The sequence below is a fragment of the Macrobrachium nipponense genome, chromosome 36 (genome assembly GCF_015104395.2).
Source record: "Macrobrachium nipponense isolate FS-2020 chromosome 36, ASM1510439v2, whole genome shotgun sequence".
NCBI lineage: Eukaryota > Metazoa > Arthropoda > Malacostraca > Decapoda > Palaemonidae > Macrobrachium > Macrobrachium nipponense.
In genome coordinates, this window is record NC_087220.1 from 46,817,369 (window position 1) to 46,835,062 (window position 17,694).

The 17,694-nt window shown below is 46.2% G+C and overlaps 1 protein-coding gene across 1 annotated transcript in view; it reads left to right on the forward strand.

Annotated features, from left to right (window-relative positions):
- Positions 1–17,694, forward strand: part of LOC135203319 (uncharacterized) — a 319,432-nt gene that overhangs the window by 40,160 nt on the left and 261,578 nt on the right. The window lies entirely within an intron of this gene.

Here is a 17,694-nt window from a genome sequence, read left to right on the forward strand (position 1 = left end):
ACAGCAACTCGTCCATAGTTTTACTAGGATGCTCGTAACAAGGCACAAACCTAGAGCAATTTTATATCGGGTGCCATGATTTCTAATACAAAGACATAGCAGGTATGAAGTTAGGCAATTTCAAGTGGAAGTACTGTATTATACTCTAACTGCACATTAACGTTTGTTTTCTAACAGGGAAATATAGCTAAAAATAAATATTAAAATCGTATTGTTAAGATACCATAAAGTTTGTTCATACTTACCTGGCAGATATAAATATATCTGTATTCTCTGCAGTCCGACAGAATTTCTAAAACTGACGACCACGTAGTGGGAGTTAGGGTGTTATACCCATTCTCCTCCGCTGGAGGCCGGTATCAGGAACCATTCCATTTCTATCAGATTTCTATCTCCCCTGTCTCCTGAGTGTAGTGGGTGGGTACTAAATATATATTCTGCCAGGTCGTAGGAACACTTTATTGTATCTTACAATATCATTTTGTTCATGAACTTCCCTGTCAATATATATATAGCTGAATCCACCTTTGGCGGTGGGCGAAAAACAGAAAAGGATTTTAGGAAACATATAAATGTATATGTGAACATCTTGGTTCCTTACACTGTTAGCATAGCTGACTTCGTGATTACTGTCACCCAAGCCTGCTTCTGCTTCACTGAGTTACACAAGGTACTAACGTTTCCAGAGGCCGTGTAATTGTGTTTTTTTAAATACTCTTACATACTGATGGATTTCGATATCAAAGCAGGAGCACTCATCCAATGGCTTAATTTTGGGAAATGCTGTGCATTGCCAATTACGTTTCATTATCTGTTTTACTTAGAAAATGAGGCTAAAGCCATTCTTAGCCACCCACACATTCGCAAGTGATGCGTACCTCAGTGACGTTGTTTATAGATGACTTTTTTCCCCTGTACCTCCCATCCCCCGACTGTTAAACACCTGTTAACTCCTTATATAATTTGGGTCATACCCCAAGCAATACGAAAATCTTGTCAGTAAAAGTTCAGCATACCTGGTAATGTGATTCGTGACTTTAGACTTTACCTAAACACAAGACCACTTTTATTCTTACACCACGTCACTTACATTGAAGATCAAGAATGAGACTTAAGACATGAGACAAAGAAGCCATGCTACCCTCCACTTCGCACTTCAATCGAGTGTTGGTAAAGCAATAGAAAAAGGATTTTGCGTAAGGAAAAATCTCTTTCTGGGCGTTGGCTCGTTTCGCCAAGGCGAAATTCCTTTATCTATTATTTCTAGGGTAAATGTCTAACACATACCGAGATAATAAAATAAAGAAAAGTTCATATGACGTGACTCGCCTCGACCCTCTAGAGGGTGTCGGTATGAACACTATGCGAGTGAGACCACTACCCAACGAGCATGTGCCAATAGCAAATCGCCCACTACAAAACCTCCAAGAGGGAGCCGGTCCACAGAGGAGCAGCTCGTACTACTACTCACCATCCCATGCGTGCGACTGGCTGCGCCTCTAGTGGCCATCCTGAATTATCAGACATCTTGAGCGAACGGGATGGGTAAGGGGGGGTATTTCGCTGGCACACGGCCAATCGCCCAAGGAAATAGATTTTTCCTTACGTCAATCCTTTTTCTGGTCCAGCTCGTGTCGCTTGCGCGAATCGTACAAGAGAAACAGCACAAGCTTGTAAACAAAGTAATAAGATATAATACACAAATATGTCTCAAATAAAAGATACAAGTAAAGATGGATATAATTGCTAACAGATACAGTACACATAAAACAAAATCAGAATATGCTTAAATTACCTTGATCTATTAGGTTAATACTTAAGGTATTTACATAAATACAAATAGGTCCAATGATTACTACCTATCACAATAAATCTGTGTCACACATGTATCAAAATAGAAATAGCAATTAGTATAAATTTACTAAATATTTTTGATCAATGATAAAATAAAATATCTTAGGAATGTAATATGACTTAATATACAAAACCCGTAAAACCATTGCGTTATGATGTATCCCCGGCATAAAAATAAGGGATAAATCTATGAGATCACTATGGTAATCAGATTTAGTTCCCAACCAGACCAAAGGGGCACTATACAACCTAGAGCAGCTAAGACACAAGTAAAGGTAATTAACAGGCAGGAATTAGACGAACTGTTGGGTGAGGCAGGTAGAAAGGAGGACTGAATCTTCTACTATAATCTAGCTAGGTCAGGGGAAACTATGTTACCCTTGCTACTACTGCTTGGAAATTTCAGAGCTTTCCAAGGACTTAAGTAGTGACGTTTGAACACTGTCGGCGAATTTCCACCGGTTACTTCTTTACATCAGCAAAATTCTATGTTGTAAGTAATTAATTGATGTGGCTAATGCCCTGCTCATGTGCTTTTGGAAGGAGTCAGGATTGCTTGTTTGTAAAGTACAGGATTTTTTGCTGATGCCTTTCTGGATAAAGTACCACCTTTTTTTTCCCTCCTAAGAGGGCCCCGTGAGGAAGGGAGTCATGGATAGACAGGCTCGTAAGTGTTTGAAACCGGACACGGGAAACATCTTGTGGAAGGGGTAGTACCTTCCAAGGTTCCCACCTGCATCAATGATCTCATTCTTTTCTTAAAAAGCTACGTTCCGAGAAAGTGCACTTCCCCCTGTGGGAAGAATTGATATGATCCGGATCTCTGGATACAGCGAAGTTCTGAAATTCTTGCTCCTTAGCTAGCTTAATAAAAACAGAGTTTTTCTTAGAGCATTCATAAACGAGCATGGTCATTAATCGGTTTCGGAAGCCAGTTTTAGAACATCGTTTAAGAACCATGAAACTGCGTAGCCTGACAGAGGGCCTAAGTCTAAGCACCTGCTTTAGTAATAGACGAGAAATAGGTACTGTCAGTCTATGTTAACTCAATTGAAATATCTTTTAATGCTGCTTGTTTGTCGTAATCGTGCTAGCTGGTAAAACGCCTTTCAATAAAGATCTGAAAAAGGATTAGCAGAATTAACTGTCATGATTCTGATATCTGACTCTCTCAGAAGATCTAACTTTTTTGAAACGGCAGCATCAACTGCCGTCAAAGTTGAATCCCTTTTATATCGATTCCAGGAAAAGATATTCTGATGGTCAATATTCCGCATCCTTTTAGCCGCAAACTTCATGAATCCATAAAGTGAGGGTTTTGAGAATCCCTAGGCAGCGAACACAGTCTCGTTGTACGACTGGGAGAGCTTGGGACTGGCATCCGAAGGTGACTAAGACCCAGTTCCAGGATCAAGGTTACCAATTTTTTGCTTTTTTCTCGGCCGCAGTCCTGGGGCTACTAGAGCCCCGTTTACCCCTGAATGTCCTGATTTGTCTCAGGACCTTCAGAAGGAGATTCACTGGAGGGAAGACGTAACTCTTCTCCAGTTGTTTCCAGTCCAGAGCGGGCTTCCGTGGCTTACGCCAGAGGGTCCAGGTTGGGGCTACCTAACCCCGGTAAGTTTGTGGTTCGCTTGTGTGCAAGAGATCCACCTGTAGCCCCTGGGACTCGTTGAAGGATCCATTGAAGAACATCTCGTCTAATACCATATCCGACTCTAGGTTCCTGATCGGGATAGGGCGTCTGCTATGACGTTTCTTTTTACTCTCACTATGTGGTGGAGGAAGATGCCACTGAATTTGTCTGCAAGGGAGAATATGCTATCATTGGACGTGATTTAGATGACGTGGGACTTGGAGCCTCCTCTGTTATGCATGTACTACCACTGCGCTGGCCAAGACTAGCTTTATTGGAGTACCTTGGTGGGGCTAATCTTTTCAGAGACAAGAAGACTCCATTGCCTCCAGTACGTTGTATATGGAATGACGGAACTGGGGTTGACCAATTCCGTGCACCTTTTTGACCTGGGAGTACCCTCCCATCCCGCTTAGGACTCGTCTGTGTGGATGTTAATCCCTGGGGAGGGAATGAAGAGGGACTGCACTGACAGATTCTTGACTTTTGCCCACGGTCCGAAGCCGGTTTTAGATCAGAGTACTGAGGATAGCTTGTCCCTGGAACCTGACTTTGGCTCGAGAGCGCCGATCCTGGTTAGATCTTTCAGTTTGGCTTCATTAGATGTTCGTTACTCTGAATCAAAACTGGAGAGAGCCGAGGATTCTTCCTGAGCTCTCCTCGTGCTCGTTTGTGACTTAGAAATTGCTTGACTGACTTCGCTATTTTCTTTCCTTTGGTGGATGGAACGACAGAGTGTGTGAGGATAGATTCCATTGAATGCCTAGCCACTGAAGTTTTGACTCTGGGTGAGTCTGGACTTGGATCTGTTTATCTTGAATCCTAGATATTCTAGGATTTGGATCACTTTCAGTGTGTCCTTGTTGCCTTCTTCGACTGATGGGGCCAGATCAACCATGAAAGTCCGAGATACGCTACTACCATAAGCCTTGAGCTCTGAGCGTTCACTAACTACTTTCCGCTAGCTCGTGAACACCCTGGGTGCCAAATTGAGCCCGAACGGACTAACCTTGAAGGAGAAATCGTTCTGGTCTCCTATCTTGACTCCCAGATACGGACGGAATGTCTTGCAATAGGGTTGATAGTAGGCGTCTGTAATCGATAGAGGTTGAGTGACGGCCCCACGGGGAATAAGGTCCGCACCTGTGAGATCGTGAGCATCTTGACACTTTGTCGTCAGCGGATGGCTCAGTTTACGCGGACAAGTCTAAGTTCCCTTCTTTTGTTTGAGCCTTTCTTTGGGACGCTGAACAAGGACGCTGAAATTTTAATTCTCTTGACTTGACTATAGCTCCTTTCATGAAGGAGGTCCTCTGCGTATCTCCAATTCCTTTGGAAGGAAGTTGACGGAAAGTTCTGGCTGGAGGTTGGTTCGTCAACCAGCTCCACCAGCCTTTTGACACTATGCTCTGAGCCCCTGGCTGAGTTCCACGGTGGCGAAGTGAAACAGCCTCCCCCTACCTGAAGTTCCTCATTGGTTCTGGTAACCCCCCCTCGACCTCCTCTGAAGTGCTCCCCTCTTGAAGGGACCTCCCGATCCCTCTCCCACGAAAGGACCGCTTACCTCTTCCTCCTTGTTCGAGCGTCATACTTCTGAGAGGCTTGAGTCTGCAGGCTGGATTGTAAGCTGGAAGATTGCGTATGAGGTGGAGGGTTGGGGCTGAAGGATATCACATAATGGCTGTGATTGGCCTTTAGACGTGGAGGGCTGAGCTGTCTGCACTAAACGCACTGTAGGAACCTTGTTGATTGGAAGCGCGGCTGCTTCTTTTTGGAGGTTGGAAACGTCTGGCTTCCTTTGTCCCTTACCTTTTGGTGTCAAGTCTTGCCTTCTCCTACCATAAGACCCCAACGTCCTTAAGGCTTGTGTTCAACCTCGTAGCCTCTGCTTGTACTCCTTTACCATAGCCTCTGTAAGAGATCTGCGCCCCAGATGTTAGAAGAAAGTAACCTATTCGGTTCATACCGAATGTTGCATCAAGCAATACAGGCTTCCTGCAATTTTTCTAGCCGTGGCAAACTCGAACATGGCTGACTGCACCGTTTGAGTCAGGGCTTTGGTCATAAGCTTTTAACAATTGGTTCTGTAACCATAAGCCCTGGTTCTACCTCAGACATACCCCACAGGTTGATGACCTGGCTAGTCTTGTTTTCGAGTCAAACTCCGCTGAATAAGACTATCCGGGAGCCTGGGCAGCTTTTCAACCAAACTGCTCCATAGCACAGTCAGGTGAGTTTTGCCATGCTGTGAGTTTTTAGGCAAGTCCCCATAATTCTCCAATTGACGGGAGGCAACGGAGAAGTGGGTATGCTTCTTTCAGCTGAGGCTGGGTTCCCCTTTCTGAGCTGCTGAGATTGGTCGACTCGCTAGCTTGGTAGGAAGGATCGGGGTACCTTCAATCCATCGTGAAAATGGTAAAGGGCTTTGAATGGTTGGATCTTAGTATTCGAACAGTTCCATGTCGTCTAGACATCTAAAGCCATTCCTCGTGGGCCTGGTCCCAGAGAAAGAGACTGTCCCCTTTGGTACCCTGTCCATCTCTAACCTAGCCGAGGCGTGAGCCTAGCGTAGCCTATGAGGGAGGCTGAGCCTTCCCGGGTAGAACTCGAGTCCTCTATTCTTCGAGTTCCAAACTCCGTATGGAGATCAGACCATCTTGGAAGGAGCATGTCATTAGACGCTACTCTCCAAGGATTGTTCATCGGAGAAAAGCGGGCAGCGAGTCGATCACGGGGACGCTGAGATCCACTAGTGTTAGAGGTTGGGAGAGGCAAGGGGGGGCTTCTCTGAGGCCAGGCTATAATTAGTATCCTTAAAGTTATCCTATCCGACAGGTCGAGATAGCATATTTGCCATCTCGTCTTAAGGGAGCCTACCAAGTCGCCCACCTTTCAACAGGCCAGATTGTGTCCAGACCCCCGGGGGGGGGGGGGAATGCCCTGCTGCGGAGTGGAGGGGAGACTCTGAATAGGCAACCAAAGGTAGTGAACTGGGTGATACTGCCGGGGTACGGGATTTCTCCTTAGGCTTACTCTTTTAGGACTTTGAGCCGGAGCGAGACCCGTTAGTACCTGTCCTGAGCCGGGGTTACGGCCGTAGACGTGTTACGCGAAGAAGAAGACAGGACGTCTTCTTCGAGGACGATGACTCTTAGGTACAAGGTCATATGTTTAGACTTGATCTAGGGCCTAACGAAGCTCTGGGAGGGTATATAACTCATCACCGGTAAGCCTGGGAAGGATGGTGAACGTTGGCAGGGGTAGAAGAAACAAAGTCACCTCCCAGGGAGACCCTTGGTACCTGCATTACGTACGCGGTCGACCGAACAGGTCGTCTATACTACCCTAGTTTCAACTTTATATCCAGGGTTGCAACATCCGTGGAGATATCCTGGTCCTTGGTTCAGTCAGGAGGCCGCCAGCTTTGTTGTATAAAGGCAATAGTGGTCCGCCTCTACCGGATCACGTATCCCTAGTCGCCTTGCCTCCGGGGGAAGATGAACAAGCGAAACGCTTCTCAGAATGTAGGGCTGACCGGGCGGCGTTCTTGCCAAAACCTCCGACCCCGTCCCCGCAGGTTAGCCAATGCAGTCATCTCTTACTGCCGGAGCCTGTAAGAGAGGATATATTTTAGAATTACAGAACCACTTAACTAAACTTAGGATATAACTAAACTAGATGCTTAAGTTAAAGTAATGATGAAAACTTAGAAGTAAAAGACGGAGCGGCCATGCGGAGATGGAATACTTACTCGCCTTCCAAAAGCTGGCTCACCAGATCGAACATATGGTACACGTCTCATGTACCAGACCTGGATGTCCCCGTGCGAGAGTCCGCGCATGGAGCATGGGACCGTCAAACTTCGTGTCCACAAAGGGTCCTGAAGTGAGCGGAACATCCCGTAATGCTCCAGTTGGTGGCCTGTAAGTGGGAAGACCCATGATTATCTTAAAGGGGGTAACTTCAGACTAAGGACAAAAGATCCGTTACGTGGCGGAGCTCGGAAAAATTTGGCATAACCCTCCCTGCATGGCCTGAATAGGCTATAATCCCGGAGAGATCGTAACTACTATACTAAGTGGAGGGGTGGGGATGGTTTAAGAAACTTAAGATAAACTTAAAGATACTTAACCTACATGCAAGTACCGACTAGGTCCAGTGAAGCTCGTGTAGTAACTCAGCATACGGTAGGGTTAGTAAGCCTATTGTATGGCTCGGTCCAATCTATGGTGACTATCCCTTCCGCTGGATACCAGGACTCCGATAAGGGAGGAGTCTCTAGTAGGAGGGAAGGGCGAGATGACATACAGACTCGCGCTAGACCCGGAGCGACAAAGGAAGTAACGGAGGTGGGAGGCCAGAGCCCCCCACAACGTACCACCCGGCGAGCCCCGAGAAGCGGAGAAGGTCGGAACCAGCAGGACTGTCGGACTCACCCGGCCCCTCCGTGGAGGGAAGGGGGAGGCGGCGCGGCATAAGCTGGGCGAGCAGGACAGACCGACCCACCCCCGCCCGACTCGATGGGAGAGCGGGAGAGGGGAAGGGGACTGGCAGGCGCCTGGCTGACTCGTGATCACGTAGTGACCACGAGTAGGTAACTAAGATACTTCAACCAAGCCTAGGCCAAACCAACTGATCAGAGATAAGCTAGCGGGAAGCAAAACCAGAACTGAAACCGGTAGCATATAGGCCATAGGCGAAACCAACTGATCAGAGAGAAGCTATAGGAAGCGACCGAACTGCTCACGGTAGACAGGCTCTACGACCGGACCTAGGCTAAGCCAGGACGCCAACTAACCTAACAACCACAAACATAAAAATATAATTATAATAAAAATGAAAGAAAGATGTAAATAGCGGAGAAAAACTGCCGGAGTGGTGCGACTAGCCCGAAGGCAAGTCTACTACTCAAGCTAGTCAGTGGGCCGATACAAGGAACCTACTAGGGTCTGGATAGAAAAGCCTACAAAAGGTAAATACATACATTTATACAACCTTGAGTAGACGTAATAACGCGGATAATCAAAATAGAGCGTAAATTAAGGGTGTTCTAGTATGGGAGACCAGACGACCCAACATTCGGCAGGACATGCTGCCTGCTTCCAGCCTCCCGAGAACGTATCTATACCTAAAAAAGGCAAATACCTCTCGGGACGGAAAAAACTCGCTAACGCGTAAATACTGAGATACTAACTTAGCTGCTGCGAATAGCTGCACGCTCCATTATAGTAAAAAATCCACGAAAGGGCACAAAAAACACAGAGAAAAAGTAGCACGTGTGGCTCCTGGCGCAACTTTAAAAGGATGGCCATAGAGGCAGCAGGCAGTCCAAAAGCATAGGGATGGTGTAGTAGTAGTACAGAGCTGCTCCTCTGGTGGGACGGCTCCCACTCTTGGAGGGTTTTGTATGGGAGATTTCTATTGGAATTTGGCTCCGTGGTAGTGGTCTCACTCGCCTATTGTTTCATACCGACACCCTCCTAGAGGGTGAGCGAGTCAGTCATACTGACCTTTTTCTTTATTTTATTTATTCTCTGTATGATGTTAGTACATGTACCCTAGAAATAATAGATTAAAGGATATTTCCGCAAGCACACGACTAGCCCCGAAAATATATTTTTCTTTAGGTTAAGCCGTAGGACCTCATTCTTCCATACACCAGGTTACTCGATACTCACTTGCCAGGAAGAAATGACAGGAGCTTGTTTGATATAATTTATCATCATCAATTTCACATACCAGAGAGTACCTTGAATTCCTTAGAGGTAAGACTTCTAAAAGATGTTTCATATAAGGTTATTGACATCGCCATTTGATAAATTTGAAATCATATATAAATATAAGATATATAGATATATATATATATATATATATATTATATAGTATATATATGTGTGTGTGTAAATGTGAAGAGTTTCAGCGCAATTGTAGTTTTGTCAATGGCGAGGACAAGCAACATATTTGCCATGACGAAAGTCGAATCATATGAAATAGTTCAGAGCTACTACTACAACTGCTGCCGATGTTACCTTGGATGTACTAAAAAGGGCTTCTGAAGGTAGGAGTCGAAGTCGGTGAAATTATTTCTGAAATCCTGCTCCAGTCCTTGCCCCAACTAACATCATTCCACATATAACCTCTCTCAAGGAACAAATTGTTTTCGTATTTCTACTAATATTTTTATTTTATTTATTTATTCTATTTTTTTTTAGTCGCAAATCTAAATTTGTAGGAGTCCCAGTAGAATATCTCTCAGTGCGATTCCCACTCCCTGTTATAAACCTCTTCTATTATGTTCGATAATTTGTGTTAACATCTAATCATTATCTACCATAAAAAATTTTATTGCTCTTTCCGCTCATTTTATATGTGCAGTACACAGTCTTTCCTAACCGGGATTTACTCGTAGCCTAATAACAATGGAAGAAGGCAAGAAGGAAAGGGGGGGGGGAGTACTAGGATAGCCATAGGTGTAAACAACGGGAGGGTTGGGGGAAACCTCTGCGTCAACAGAGTTACGTATTAAGTACCACTATCTTTCTTCGAACGCTCTAAGGAGGGGAAGAGTTCCTCTTTTTTCTAAGAGTAAACGGGTTAATTAAGCACTCGTCATTCATTGTACCACCAAATTATGCCATGTTTTGAAACATTCATGTGCTGTAGGTTCATGGGAAAACATTTTACACTGCCTCTGGAAACGTAGTAGTGACCTGGGTAGTTGTGCGCTCTAGATGATCTGTCCACGGGGACGGACCTACAATGTGACTAGACATGACCATACTTCTGAGTGGCAACGAGGCACAAACCCCACAACTATTTAGCCTACAACAACTCCCATATACCAAGGCTAAATGAGGGACGACTTGTAACACTCGGCAGCCCGCCCTACGAACCATAAACATACAAAGATTAAAAACTCACCTACCCTTTTCTATGTGAAGGATGAGTGCTCCTTCCTGCCCCCAAAATAGTGTCTGCTGGCGGCACGTATGGCCGAGAGAGTAACAGTTTTCCCATAGGTCCGTTTTCTCACCTCCGCGTAGGTAGTGCGAGCGAACACTGAGTTACTCCTCCAAAAAAGTAGCACTTAAATGTCTTTAAGAGCCTACTTTTTTTCTGAAAGGCTAGTGAGTCGAAATAGCCCTTACTTCGTGCGCATTACTTTTTAGTATCTTAAAGTCGCTGTCTTTGCAACAGCGTTGCGCCCTCTTTAATGGTGTTCTTAAAAGAATGCCATTTGCCATCTTGGACATGGGCATGTTTGGGTCTCTTGACCGAACACCATAAATTCTCCGCAGAACTCTGCAATCCTTCGTTCTACGAATATACTCCTAAGAGCCCTAACAGGACACGGCGGACTCTTTCTGGCTCTTGACCATGATCTCGGTGCCATACCCTTGATCTCGAATTCTAGGCACGGATTGGAAGGGTTTTCGTTTTTTGGCCAGAAACGAACGACATACCCAAAGAGCAACTGCATTATGCCCTTTGAAACCGACGTGTTTGCTGATAGCCTGTATTTCCGCTTAAACGCTCTTCGCCGTCTGCCATAGCAGTAGGAATACAGTTTTCTTCGTCAATCTCGTATAGATGAAGAGGAAAAGAGGTTCAAAGCGATTTGACATTAATATTTGAGGACCCGACATCCAGGTTCCACGAAGGTTAGCTTCAGGAGTGTACCTTGGTCGTCCTCGAAAGATCTCCATATGATCATGGAGATCCTTGTTGTTAGCGGGTCACGACCTCTATGGCGAAAAAACCTACAGGATAGGACGCTTCTGTAGCCTTGTAATAGTTTGACACTGCCAACTTCAGATCTTGTTTCGATAAAGCACGAGAGTCGGCGATCGGGCTCACAGAGGTAGTGGTAGAGGAAACTCCTTTTCTCTTACACCAACTTCTAAAGGCTGCCCACTTCGTTGGTAAACCGCTATTGATGCTGGTCTCCTCGGCGGTGGCGAAGCTTTAGCCACTGATTTTCGAAAACCTCTCGCTACTGGCGCAACTTTTGGATAATCTGAACGAGTCAGACTCAGAGCGGAGAGGTTTTTGTGGTACCTCTCGAAGTGGGGCTGGTTGAGTATATCTCCTCCTTAACGGAAGAGATCTCTGATAATCTCCACTAGGTAGAAACATCACCTCTGTGACCCAGATCGCTGCGGGCAAAAGGGTGCGATTAAAGTCACCTCGTCCCCTCGCCGATTCTGCAAATTTTCTCATCACCTCCCCCAGGATCTTGAAGGGGGGAAAGCTAGAGATCCAGGCCCCCGTCCAATCCCATAGAAGGGCGTCACTGCTACTGCTACCCGGAATCGAGAACCGGGGATCAATACAGAGAAGTCTCGCCGTCTTACGTGCAAGATTCCACTTAAGGGGCAATCCCCCAAAAACCCACAGTTCTGGCATACTTCTTTGATTGAGAGTCCACTCTGTCGGCATAACTGTCCTTAGTCGACTGAGGAGAATCTGCCCGGTACGTTTCTGACTCCGGCATGGAATCTTGTCAATATTGTGCTTCTCTCTCCTTTGCCCAAAGTAGGATCTCTTTCGCTAGAGTTAACCTGGAGCGAAGTGTGTTCCTCCTTGTTTCTTCAAGTATGCAGGCTGTGGTGTTGTCCAGTTGACTTGAACTACACGACGGGAGACTTTTTTGTCTGGAAGAACGGAGCGCTAATTGAACCGCTGCCAGCTCTTTGAGTTGATATGCCAGGTTACCTGTTTCCCCTCTCCAGTACCTGACACATTTCCTAAAACTTCCTCCCCCCCTAGAGTTTGCTCCCCACCCGTAAGATGACGCCGTCGGAGAACAACATCTAGGTCGGGGTTCTGAAGCTGAGGATATGCCCTCTGACAGCTTCCACAGATCAGCCACCATCTTAGATGTTCTTCACCTCTTCCGAGATGCTTAACTTCATGTCGAAGTTGTCCTTTCTGTCCAGCTGTCGACAGAAGGACCTGAATAGGTCTGATGTGTAGCCTCACCCAGGGAAACAAACTTCTCCAGCGCGAGGAAATGGTCCCCAGCAGACTCATCCATTCCCATCACGAGCATGAAATCCTTCCTAGAAAGGCCCGACACTTTTTCTATTCCTGTTGCTGACGTTCCTGGGACGGAAAAATCCCGAAACGCCACTGATCATCTGAATCCCCCAGATACACGATGGACTGTGTTGGGGTCAGATGTAACTTTTCGAAGTTCACCAGAAGTCCCAGGTACGCGCTACAGACAGAGTCGTTGCAAGTCCTCAGGCACCCCGGGTCTGCGAGGAGGCTCGTATAGCCAGTCGTCAGATGAGCGAGATTCTGATTTGAAAGATGGAGCCACCGACCTCGCCACGTTCTTCATTAAGATGGTGAAGATCAAAGGGGGCCCGTACTTCAGGTCCGAAACAAAGAGCCCTGAATTGAAAGACCTTCCTCTCAGTACGAACAAGGTACTGTCATCGATTGGGGATGTATCGGGGACGTGACAGTAGGCCGTCCTGGAGGGTCGGAGTGATACAATCCAAATCTCCGGGTCTTTAGGGCCCCGGCAGAACTGACTGAGGTGTCCTCCATCTTGAACCTCTTGCTTCTCTATAAGAGTTTTTAGACTACTTACATCCAAGACGGGCCGCCACCCTCCCGTCGTTTCGGTACAGAAACATCTGTTTTGGTAAAATCCTGTGGCGTTGCAGGTCTAAAACTGCTGTTCCACTGCTCGTTTCTGAGCATCTGCTCGAGCAGGGGTCGAAAAGTATCTTTCGCTTTGTTAGAGGATACTATGGGGACAAGTCCCTGGGAGTGTAATTCAACCGGGGGCGGCTTTATGAAAGGGATCTTGTAACCTTCTCTATGACGCGAGGACCAGGTGTTCTGCCTCTCTTACTCTCCAGGCTTCTGAACAACTGCAGCCGGCTCCTACCGGGACCTGAAGCACGATCCTCAACACTTCTTGCCCTAACTATGAAGGGGCTCTACCTCTAGAAAGGCTTCTTCCTCGAGGAGACGGATCTACGCGGAAGTCCCTCCACGAAAGGGCTTCTGCTTTCTAAACGGTTGGGCTCCTGACGACGTTGAAGGCCAGCCGGACTTCTTCGAAGACTGAGCCAACAGGTCTTGTGTGGCTTTCCTCTTGCAGACTAACTGCCAGATCCTGCAACCATAGCTTGGGGGAAGAGATGACTCGAGAAGGGAATACAAAAGTTTCTGTCCTCTGTGCGGTATGAGACAGACTTAGGCCCAAAGTTTGTCAATAAAGCGACCTGTTTCTTAAGAACCCCTGCTGAAAATGAGAGGCTAACTCCTCTGAGGCATCCCTGCTGGCCTTGGTCATGCATGACAATACACTGGACGCTCCCAGCTGAATCCGATTCTGGCTTACGAGATTGGTTGTCTAAGGCTCCAAGACACCAGGTCTAAGAAGTTGAATACCTCTAAGGACCTAAACGTCCCTTCAAAAGATGGTCCGTTCTGAAGTCGTCCACGCTACTTTATCTGAGGCTAAAAGGCCCTCCTTGAGCATCACCACGCTGGCGAAATCACCTTGAGCATACGTAGGACCCCTGTCAATCCTAATTCCTCGCCCTGTCTCATACCACATCCCTTGCCTTATGTGACCGCTAAGTCTAGACGGAGGCAGGGCGAAAGTAGTCCTTCCTTTGCTTTCCTGAACTCCATCCCGGGCGTTACCTTCCGGAAAGCTCTCTATAGATAACGACGTCTTCATCTTCAACGAAACCTGGAGACTTGCTTGTCTCGACGACGAAAAACTGAGAAGGAGGAGCAGCAGGCTGGAAAGTATCCGCCAAACGAATCCACGAAGTAGTCTTGACCAAAACTTATTAATCTGACGACGCAGACGTAGCAGTTGTTCTTCATCAACATCTCAGAAGAACGATAAGTTCTGCCTTCTCCCCTACCGAGTGCAATCCGAAGGAAAATGCAGAAGTCCTTTAGCTCCAAGTCTCGGGTCTGAAAATACTTGTGCTTTTCCTTCTGTCTGTCTGCCCTATTTAGTCTTTCTTTTGTTTGAATATACTATGATTATGTCTTCTTTCTTCTGCCTATCTCTCGTCTCCATCACCAGCGAACGATGAAGAGAAGACGAGGGTAACGGATCCTTAACAGTCACAGGATCAGGAATCACCTTAGAGCGAACGTGCCAAAGTCCGGGAACAACCTCCGAGTGACAGCGAACTTCCACATTCGCGTCCACAGAGCTCTTACGAGAACGTCTACGACGTCCTCTGCCGTCCAGTAGCGTTCTCTCGACGTCCAATCAGCGTACCGACGGCGTCAGCGAAGCTTCCAACAAAAGAGACTCTTCTAACGTCTCGCGAAGCGTCCTTACGACGTCCCGCGAAGAAACGTGTCAACTGCCGACTAGCGAATCGTTGAGTGTCACCTGTCATGTCGAGAGGGCCGAACGCATAGAAGTCCGTCCGACAGCTACAAAATCGCGTCAGCAAGAAGCGTCGACATCGGAACGCCGAGCGTCCTCTCATTACGGGAAGAGGAGAGGAGCATGTAGAGAACTCTACTCTAACCTGGCGTCTAACGTCACCTCTAGACGAACCCTGGGGAGCAAAACGAAGTCTAAGGGCTCAAATCAGAAGCGGGGACGCAAGAGGAGCCGTTGGAGACAGACTGCTTTAGTTCTCTTGATAGGCAGTCTATCGTCTTTCCTTCGACGAGGAACCGACTCCTTCTGCTTTCAGCAAGCGTCCAGTTGCCGTTGCATCGCAATGATGAATCTCCGTCTGAGATGTTCTCCTTACGCGGAACGACTGCGCTTGTGAGAAGGAGGGGCGAGGGGATGCCTTCCTTCCTTCCTCCCAGACAGGCCTTGGCTCTAGAGCGACTGGGGCGCTCGCGGGCGTCATCGTCGGATGACGTCCTAGACTTCTCTGGGGCGGAAAGCTACGCTTTCCGGGAGAAGAATTCCACTCAGAACGAAGCTATGACGTGAAGCGTCAGCTCTTGAAGAGTCTCTCTTCAAAGGTCGCGAATCCGAAACGAGATTCCCACCCCTTGCGCGGGTGAGGACTCATCGGAAGAACGAGAAACAATCCTTCAGTAATACGTGCTCGAGCACAGCTCCTTAGCGCCTGGGAAGCGTCCCACAGGAACTGCTGAAGGGACGCCAGATCGTGGGGGTTCCCCGTAACCCTCCTTCGGCCTTCGACATGCCCTCTTCCCTGAGTCCTTGGGTCCGGCATAGGTCCCAGCCTAGAGGCGCTATAGGGGCCGATCTGACGCCCCCTCCACTTCACTAGGGCACTATCACTGCACTTATTTTGCTTTTTCAAGGGCAAGCCTTTAGATTCAAGCGTCCTCAATGAATCCAGAATAAGCGAAAGGGCATTACCCTCGCAGACAAACGTTGAGGGCCCTAAGGCAAAACTACGGGGTTAGAGATACACAAATCTAAAGGATGGTTAGAAGGGGATACATTATACCTCTTGTCGGCTACCCCCTTACTCCGGAGGAAGACTCCTTAATCTATCACGTTCTAACTTATTAGCGTGGATTGCCATACGTCTTCCATTGTAAATTATCCAAGCTTTCACACTCATTACAACGCAAATCATATTTAAACTCTTGCCCCCTACACCCTTTACCACAATGTGTGAGGATCAACCAAGGCTTTAGGAAGCCTAACCTTCTTCCACTTCGAGCACACCCTGGCGCTAGCCACCGAACTACATCCAGACATATTTAAAGGAAAAAATCTAAGCCAAATTCAAAAACGTCCAGTCACGTATGCCAAGCTATCGATCCAATCAAAAAACCAAAAGTCAAGATGTACTGAAGCAATGAATTTTCCAAAATCCTGAGGCGAGGTGTGTAAACAGTATTGTTTACGACACCGCGACAGAAGAAATCTGATAGAAAATGGTAATGGTTCCTGATACCCGCCTCCCAGGGCGGGAATGGGTACTAACCACCCTAAACTACCACTACGTGTGTCGAGTTTTAGAAATTCTGTCGACTTCAGAGAATACAGCTATATTATATCTGACAGGTAAGTTTCCTGAACAAATTACTATTTACTATGCTAGTACATATACAGTTATTGGCAGATATAAACCCCCTATAATCCAGACTCATTTCTCAAGGCATTAGTACTGGGCTTACAATATATAATGTCCTGACTTAGTATTGAACACTTGGAACATTGCTTAGGTAATCATGACCTAAAATCTTGGCCACTTTCATTATCAGTTTTCCTTACACCTTCTAAGTATTTGCATATATATGTACATGTATATGGGGTGCAATACTGATACAGTTCACAAATCTTTTAGATTTTTCACTATAATTAAAAATTTATGATACAACAAAACACTTTAACTGTACCATAACTTATACTTACGGGCTGTTTAAAGGATATTATATGCTGCCTGTGGACAAGACAGGTCTACAGCTGGCCTTGCAACGTTAGAGTAGAACCAAATGGATATATAAAGGACATGGACCTGTCAGGAAGATGGAGAGAATCACAGCTCTGAGAGGGGATACTGCATATTTGATTTTCATAAATTGTAAATTGACATACAGTACTACTATACTGAAATGAATGCGGTTAACCCCGTTGAGTTCAAATAAATAGATTACATCAAATCATATAACTAAATGGGCTATGGTGAGACACGAATACACTAGAACAAGCAGTTCTTATATGGTTGACTAAATCACTACAGACCATTGGTAATTGTCTCATCATTATGATCCAGAATATTTTTGCCAGATGCTTCAAGGATGGCGCGATTCAGGATGCCATTGGTAAGAGGCCCCTCCTTGGGGTGGGAATACTTGTTGTAGCAAGTGCGTACCACTGAATCTGTATGAAAGAAAAGTCTAACTAAACACGAAAGGTTTTTCGATGCACAGAAAAATAGGCTCATACTAAAATGATTGGCTTACGCTACAATTTCATCTCATTTGTAGACAGGTAAAACCTCTGAAATACACATAAATTAAAGGTATGAACTAAAGATCCAATCAATTGAATATAGTTTTGTCAAACTGCTCCATAAATATATCCATACAACAATATAACAGAAAAGAAAAAAATGGAAAATCACACTACACCACAGTTCTGCTTAATTATTTCATAGAGAACATTTATTGATGAAAGCAGAGGTGGCTCATACACTTTAATATGGCCAATACCTGCAGAACAATGAACAACCCTAAGTACCCACCAATTTCCTTTTTCT